This window comes from Otolemur garnettii, unplaced genomic scaffold, assembly GCF_000181295.1.
Source record: "Otolemur garnettii isolate 467f Iridium unplaced genomic scaffold, OtoGar3 scaffold00063, whole genome shotgun sequence".
In the NCBI taxonomy this organism is placed as follows: domain Eukaryota; kingdom Metazoa; phylum Chordata; class Mammalia; order Primates; family Galagidae; genus Otolemur; species Otolemur garnettii.
The window spans coordinates 2,949,154-2,957,281 of NW_003852458.1; positions in this window are offsets into that span (position 1 = coordinate 2,949,154).

Consider the following 8,128-nt stretch of genomic DNA (forward strand, 5'->3'; position numbering starts at 1 on the left):
TGGGAGGCTGAGACAAGAGATCACTTAAGCCCAGGAGTTTGAGGTTGCTGTGAGCTATGATGCCATAGTACTCTACGGAGGGCTACAAAGTGAGACTCTGTCTCAAAAAAAAAAACATACAAAATATGTTTGTAAAATTGATAAGCCACTAGCTAGACCAACCAAGAAAAAAAAAGATTCAAATAAAATCAAAAATAAAAAATGAGATATTACAACTGATACCATAAAAAATATAAAGAAGAACAACTATATGCTAACAAACTAGAAAACCTAGGGGGAATGAATAAATTCCCAGATAGATAGATAGCTTGTATATGTCTTCTCGGATTGAACCAGGAAGAAACAGGAAACTTAAACAGACCAGTAACAAGTAATGAGATTGAATCAGTAACAAGAAATATCCCAACAAAGAAAAGCCCAGGTAAGTTAAAGCCCAGGGAGGTAAAGAGCAGAATGATAAGTTACCAAAGGAGGGTGTGGAGGGGGTGTAAGGAAGAGAGTCTACTTAATGTGGATAAGCACATAGTTAAATAGAAGGCATAAGTTCTAGTGTTCCACAGGACAGTAGAGGGACTATAATTAATAATATACTGTGTATTTCAAAATAGCTACAGGAGACTATAAATGTTCCCAAAGCAAAGAAATGATAAATGTATAAAGTGATAGATCAAAATATCATATGTCCTAACCCTCAGTTAGGACTTGAATGTGACTGTTTTGGAGATAAGGCCATTAAAGAGATAATTCAGGGAAAATGAAGTCAGACGGGTGGACCTTAATCCACTGACTAGTATCTTTATTAGAGGAAGAAATTAAAATAAAGGAAACATATGGCAAACATATGAAGATACAGCAGCACTAAATGAAGACATTTGCTCTCTGCAAGCCAAGGAAAGAGGCTTGAGAGGAAACCAGACCTGCCAGTATCATTGTATTACACATAAAGCCTCCAGCATTTTGAGAAAGTACATTTCTATTGCTTACGCCACCCAGTTGTGCTATTTCATTATGGCAGCCTTAGCAAACTAAGGCACCCTTTGACCCACAATTATAGATAAAGTCTCTAAGGAGGGTCTCTGGTCATCTAATAGACTTCATTTTATATTCCAGAGTTGCTTAGCTATGGAACCATGCTTCCTAAATTGCAAATTTATAAATTTATTTATTATAAGTAATCTTTTGGCCAGGAATATTCTGTTACATAAATTTGATAGTAACTTTTTTTCATTATTCTTTTTTTTTTCACAGTTTCCTGCTTTTCTAGAAACGACGGTTAAATTCTTTTCCTCCTAGAAAATATCATTCATCAGTTTACACAGGGTGCAGTTGATAAGGAGATTCACCCACCTTTTTCTTTTTCATCTACAGCATGCCTGTACTAAAAAAAAAGTAAATAGGTCATATGCCAGTTTCCTTTAACTCCTTTCATAGCTAAAGGCTTTTTAACTTTTAACTGCAGTTAGATTTCTTGTTCTCCCATACCGCACCATGGCACTCCCCTGATTTTGATGTGTGTCCTACAGTCCATTATATCTATCTATACAGCCACAGCTATACTATTTATGTATTATGTTTGTTTTGTTAAAATATACTATTATTTTGTATTTTTAATTTACATAAATGTTGTTATATTGCACTTATTTTTCTGAACTACCTTTTTCACTCCATCTTATTTTAACTGGTTTCCCCATTTCTACCACTTTCTCTTAGATCCATCAGGATTCTTAGTATAAATACAAAAAGAATTCACCAGAAGAATCCTAGGAAGCTCACATAATTACCAAGAAAGCTGGAATTTAGGCTACTGGCAGGACACAGAATAGTCTGGGCTGCTGAAGTCACATTCAAGTTCACAGCAGGGACGTTTGGTTAGGATAAAGTCTGCACTGAGTTTCCACTTACCTCTGCCCTGCTGGACCCCTGCCTACTGTGAAGGATTAGCACCAAGCAAAATCTGAGTCAGAGGGCCAAGGGACTAACTTGAAGGACCTCCCACAGACAATTCAGATGTGACCTTTGGATTAGAATAATAACTGTGCTGGATTAAAACACATTAATTACATGAACATCAAGACTTAATAATACTCTGTAAAGCCTTCATTAATCCCTATGAGAAGTTGCTATGTTTGCCTTGTCAAAATATAGTATTATTTTATTTTTAATTTACATAGATGTTGTTATATTGCACTTATTTTTCTGAACTACATTTTTTACTCCATTTTTTTAACTTTTTCCTCATTTCTACTACTTTATCTTAGATCAATCAGATCAACTTGTTCTTCTAAAAATCAAACATTTATCTTGCCTCTCCATGTGTAGTATTTCAGGATAACCAAAAAGCTAGTGAAAGAATATCTTTCTTGAGGTTCGGCACCTGTGCCTCAGTGAGTAGGGTGCCAGCCCCATATACAGAGGGTGGTGGGTTTGAACCAGGCCTGGGCCAAACTGCAACAACAACAAAAAATCTTTCTTTAAAGTGTTCAAGATTTAGCAACTCTCAGTGAAATAGTAGGTTTAAGCTATAATCACAAATGGCTGCTGGAAACATTAGGCAAAAAGCCAACAGGGGAATGTCTCAGTCCATTTGGCTGCTATAACAAATCACCACAGGCTTCTGCAGACATTTATTTGTCATAGTTCTGGAGGCTGGACAATCCAAAATTGAGGTGCTGGCAGATCTTATTGTTGATGAGGGTACTCTTCCTTGTTTCTCATTATATTCTGTGTCAGGCTGACCCAAAGGCAGCCCCAAATGACCGCCTCATCCTGGAATTCATGTCATTGTGAAACTTGAGTGTAGGCTGGTGACTTGCTTCTAACCAATAAAATACCACAGGGTGATGGGATGCCACTTCCATGGTTAAATTCAGTGATTGTGACCTTTGTTTTGCGCGCAGACTTTCCCTACTACTTTCTCAGCTTGCATGCTTTGAGGAGGTAAGCAATCCCTTAGACAAACAAACTTACATGATGAGTAGCTGAGGATAGCTCTGAAACAATAGCTCACAATGAACTGAGGCTCTCAGGCCAAAAACCCTTGAGGAACTGAACTCTGCCAGCAGCCTTGGGAGTGTGGAAGCAGATCCTTCCCCGGTTGAGCTTTCAGATGAGCTAGCCCTGGACCGCACTTTGATGATAGTTCTGGAAGATACTCTGAAGCAGAGGCTCCAACTACAACTAAGCCTTGCCTAGACTGAACTCCTGACCCACAGAAGCTGAGAAATAATGAATGCATGTTACTTTACACTGCTAGCTTGTGGGTGCTATATATTGGTAGAAAATTGAAACGTAGTAATTAATTTACTCCTTATAACAGCTCTTTGAGGTATATGCTAACAGATAGCTTAGTTTTACAAATGAGGAAACTCAGGCACAAACAGTAAGTAACTTCCCCAAAGTAACTCACCCACACCAGCAGGGCAGGGTCTTTTTTGCCTACTCCACAAAATTGCTGTGACACTAAAAAGTCAATTTGAGTGACAGTGGGTGTGTGTGTGTGTATGTGTGTTGTGTTTTTGCTGCAGGAGAAGTGAAGGTAGGGAGTAGTTGGAAGGCAATATACAAATACAGGATGTTACTAAATCCATTCTACTGGGTTAACTCTGTTCAAACAGGAGTCCTACCTCTTTGCCTTAACAGTTTCTATAAACATTTGGGGAAAAAAGGGGGGGGGGATATATAGTCAGCATTATCTAACTGTAAAAGTTACAGATACCAAGATGAAACCATTTTTGTTAGACCCAGACAAAATCGGGCTAATAAGCTCCCCAAATAAGAAAGCTTATGATCCCATGTCTGAGACAAGAACTATTTCTGACAACTTTTTAAACACTCTTTTGCATCCTTCATACACTTCCTGCTTTGATAAGGTTTATCACTAGACATTCTTTCAGACCACATAATTCAGTATTCTTCAAGAATACTTGCCCAGGGCGGCACCTGTGGCTCAGTGAGTAGGGCACCAGCCCTATATGCCAAGGGTGGTGGGTTGGAACCCTACCCCGGCCAAACTGCAACAAAAAATAGCCAGGTGTTGTGGTGGGCACAGGAGGCTGAGGCAAAAGAATCGCCTAAGCCCGGGCAACAAAGTGAGACTCTGTCTCTTAAAAATAAATAAATAAATAAATAAGAATACTTGCCCAGTAACAGAATCTCCATCAGTGAACAGACTGTGGCTTTGAACCTCTGAAACCAATAACCTCTGTTTCTAAGTCGCTTATGTAAGTCTCTTTTTGCTAATAAAATCTCCCCTTAACTTCCCTACCTTAATGCACTAGTGGTTTGCCATATGTGCATTCCAATTATAATCCTTTTTTCTATTCCCAAGTAAACTCAGCGTATTTAGAAATAACTTTTCCTAGCTGTTTTTTTTCTTCTACCCTTCTACGAAAGGTCTTTATTGGTGGGGGAAGGAGGCTACGGAGCAGCACCAAGGAGGAGAGAAAAGGGGAGAGAAAGAGAGAAAAAGAGGAGAGCGAAGAGGAAAGTGAGGAGAAGAGAGAGCGGAGGAGAAGAGAAGAGAGCTTCCTAGTTGTTTTTAAGGTTGACATGATTCTTGTCTCCAGAGGAAGGCAAATGTGACCCCCGCAAAATCCCCCATTTTTCTTTTTTTTTTTTTTTTTTTGAGACAGAGCCTCAAGCTGTCCCCCTGGGTAGAGTGCTGTGGCATTACAGCTCACAGCAACCTCCAACTCCTGGGCTCAAGCGAGTCTCCTGCCTCAGCCTCCCAAGTAGCTGGGACCACAGGCGCCCGCCACAACGCCCGGCTATTTTTTGGTTGCAGCCGTCATTGTTGTTTTGGCGGGTCCGGGCTGGGGATTCGAACCCACCACCTTAGGTGTACGTGGCTGGCGCCTTAGCCGGTTGAGCTATAGGCGCCGAGCCAAATCCCCCATTTTTCAACAGATTGATCTTCCTAAAACACTGCTGTGATTAATCAAACCATTGAACACAAATTACCGGTGACTCCTTAGCTGCTAATTTAAGTGCAGGCCTTTGATGCACCTTGGCATCAAAATCCAATGACATTTATTCTGACCCCTCATTCTAGTCTTATCTGCCTCAGCTCTCATGAGCAATTAACTCCAGGCAGATTGCACGGTACACTGTTCATACAGATCCTTGCAGGTCCCCAGCTCTGTCATTTTCCATACTATTTTTCCCTGCACAAAACACCTGGCATCTCATTATGATGACTCAAAATACCCTATCTGCAGTATTTTGGACATTCTCAAATAATGCTGGCAGGAGTGAAGATTTGGGCGAGGGCATTCAGCAATATTTATTAGAAATGCTGAATGTTATCAGAGCACTGTGTTCCTGGAACAAAGTAACTTAAGAAATCCTGCCACCCCTTTTTTTCTGGGGAACATTTGACTTGGTGCAAAGAATCACTCTTCCTTTTATGATTCAAAATTTGTTTTGTTAGCCTAGGACAAAGCCAGATACAGACTTCTGAATTCTCACTTTCTTTTATCTCACTTTGTTGACCTGTTTGTTGGACTGTTTAATCTGAACAAAATGAAAGCTCACTTGAGTTGGCCAAACTCTAGTAAGATTTCTCTCCTTCACCCAGGCCCCTCAGCTTTGGCCCCCTTGGGCACTGAAAGACAGAAGGACTGCTTCTTACTGGCCACTCTGGAGAACTGGTTGGCCTCAAGGAAAAGCAGTTTCTGGTCCTCTGTCCCTTCCTGCCTGTCACTCATCCCCTCTTCATTAAGAGAGTCCTCTTAATATGTTAGCTTAGAAACAGAGGTCATTGGTTCCAGAGGTTCAAACCCAGAGTAACTGTTGGTTCATTGATAGATATTCTGTTACTGGGGAAGTAGTCATCAGAAAAAAATACTGAATCACGTGGCCCAAAAGAATGTCTGGTTATAAACTTTATCAAAGAACCCCTGGTTCTTTCTAGCCTCCTTTATGTCACCCTATTTTTAAAAAGCCCATTTCTGAACTTCCTGACCTCTGAGCTGCAGAAGTCATGGTCTCATGAAACTCATAGATCTCAGTGCCTTCTGCCTCTTCCAATAGTTTCTTTCCCCAATCAGAATACTCCTTTTGAAACAAATCTTTCCTTACCAAAGTCCCCAGTTGGTTTTTTGGGTTTTTTTACATTATTAAAAGCTTTTCAAATGTCTAGACTTTTTAACCAAATAATTCCACTTCTAGAAATTTAATTAAGGAAACTAATTATATGCACACAGTTGTTGTTATTTTCTTTTAAAAAGAATGATCATGACACATTATATGTAATAGGGAAAAAATACTTGTAATAGCAAAAATACTTTCCAAAACAGAAAAGTTAAATAAATTATGCAACCATTAAAATTATGTTTACAGATGACCCTTAATAGCATTTGAGTGTCCTGTTAATATACTAGGCCAACCAGAGAGCGAGATACAAAAATACATAAAAAGTTAATGTTAAACTTGGTCTAATTGACTAATGTCCAATGGTTTGTTTTATTACTATGCTTAAGACTAAAAGTCATAAATATATGAAGAGAAAGACTGAAATAAACACTTCAAAATGCTAATGTTATTTAACATTTGATGGGATGATTAATTTAGTGTAATTTCTATGCCAAATACTTTTATGTATTTTCTAAGTTTTCCATAGTGACTATTTTTATTATAATCAGAAAAGAACAAGATTTTTTAAAAATATAATACTCCAAACATAGCATAACAAGACATTGTCTCTGACCATCAAAGACCCCCTTCTCCACAAGCTTTTTTAATGCCCTTGACTGGATATTATCTCTCCCCCTATGAATTCCTTCTATGGCTGTTAAAACAATCATATTTACACGATATCATCCACATACCTAGTCTATATCCACGTCCCTTTTACCTATTGTCCTCTGTTAGGTTGAAATCTCAGGGAAGGTAAGAACTGTCCTTTAAATGCCATAGTAGCACTTGAAATAGCACAGTATCTGACATAAAAGTACATGTTTATCAATTCCAGCCCCATCCTCTGGAGTTTATATTTGCATATTCCATCCTTTGAATTGTTATTTTTTGCTTCAGCTTTTATTCATGATAAGGTCAGTAAAATTCCTTCCACATAATTTATTCATTGTCAAAGCTCAAGTGTAGATATTTGACTGGAAATATCTACTTCTTTACCTGGAAAAATTCACCCATGCTGATCATGACATGAAATACTTCTACATAGTTTTTGCATTCTGCAGTAATCAGAAACCCACATGCTTCTGCTTCATTTGCAGGTTGCTTCTGTTTAAGATTTAGAATCTAAAAGTTGCTTCATTGATTACATTTCCTGTGACACTCACACCTACTTGTCTTCTTTTTAGCACCTCACTTTTAGGGACAATTGTGAAATCAGCCAGATATAATTCTGATAAAATTGTGAAACCATTGAAAATCATCTTCTGCCTCTCCCATCTCCCTATGAGTGATCCCTTTTTCTCACACCTGGAGCTTATTTGCAAGCCCAAGATACTTCCCCTTTGCCTACAACCCAATCCTTTGGCATCTTGAAGGTGAAAATGAGAATTTAAGCATGAATATATACAAAGACTTCAGGGGTGTAATGAAAACTCCCTCCCCTCAAAGATATTCAGATTTCATTAGGGGATCCTCTAAACATCAATGTCTTGTCAGGTTGAAGTTATCAATGGAATAACTGAAAAGTAAAGTTTTGTGGAGACAGATAACCTTGCTCTCTGCCTGCAGATTTGCATGGTTGTTCACATCACGTGCATAAAATATTTTAACTTTGTGTTAACCATAGTGACTTCCACATATACGACCATTAAACTTTATTAAAAACATCAAAAAACAGTGCATTTAACAAACTTGGATTTATTTCCATATATTGCTTATTACGGTTTTGTTGTCGCAGTATTATCTAAACCCAGCTCAAAAGTCTTCTTCTAAGGCACTTAATAGTAGTGTGAGTTCTTCAGATATAAAATCCCTTTGGTCCACATGCAAGATTCAAACATCTATTGGCAAACATCTATTCACTTCTACAAAATATTTACAACATTTGGTAATAGTAAACCTCAACCTCACGATCCCAAAGTCCAGGGCACATGGGGGCATGTACAGAATTATTTAGGTCAAGCACTAATGCAATAGGTCACTAATCATTAGGTCA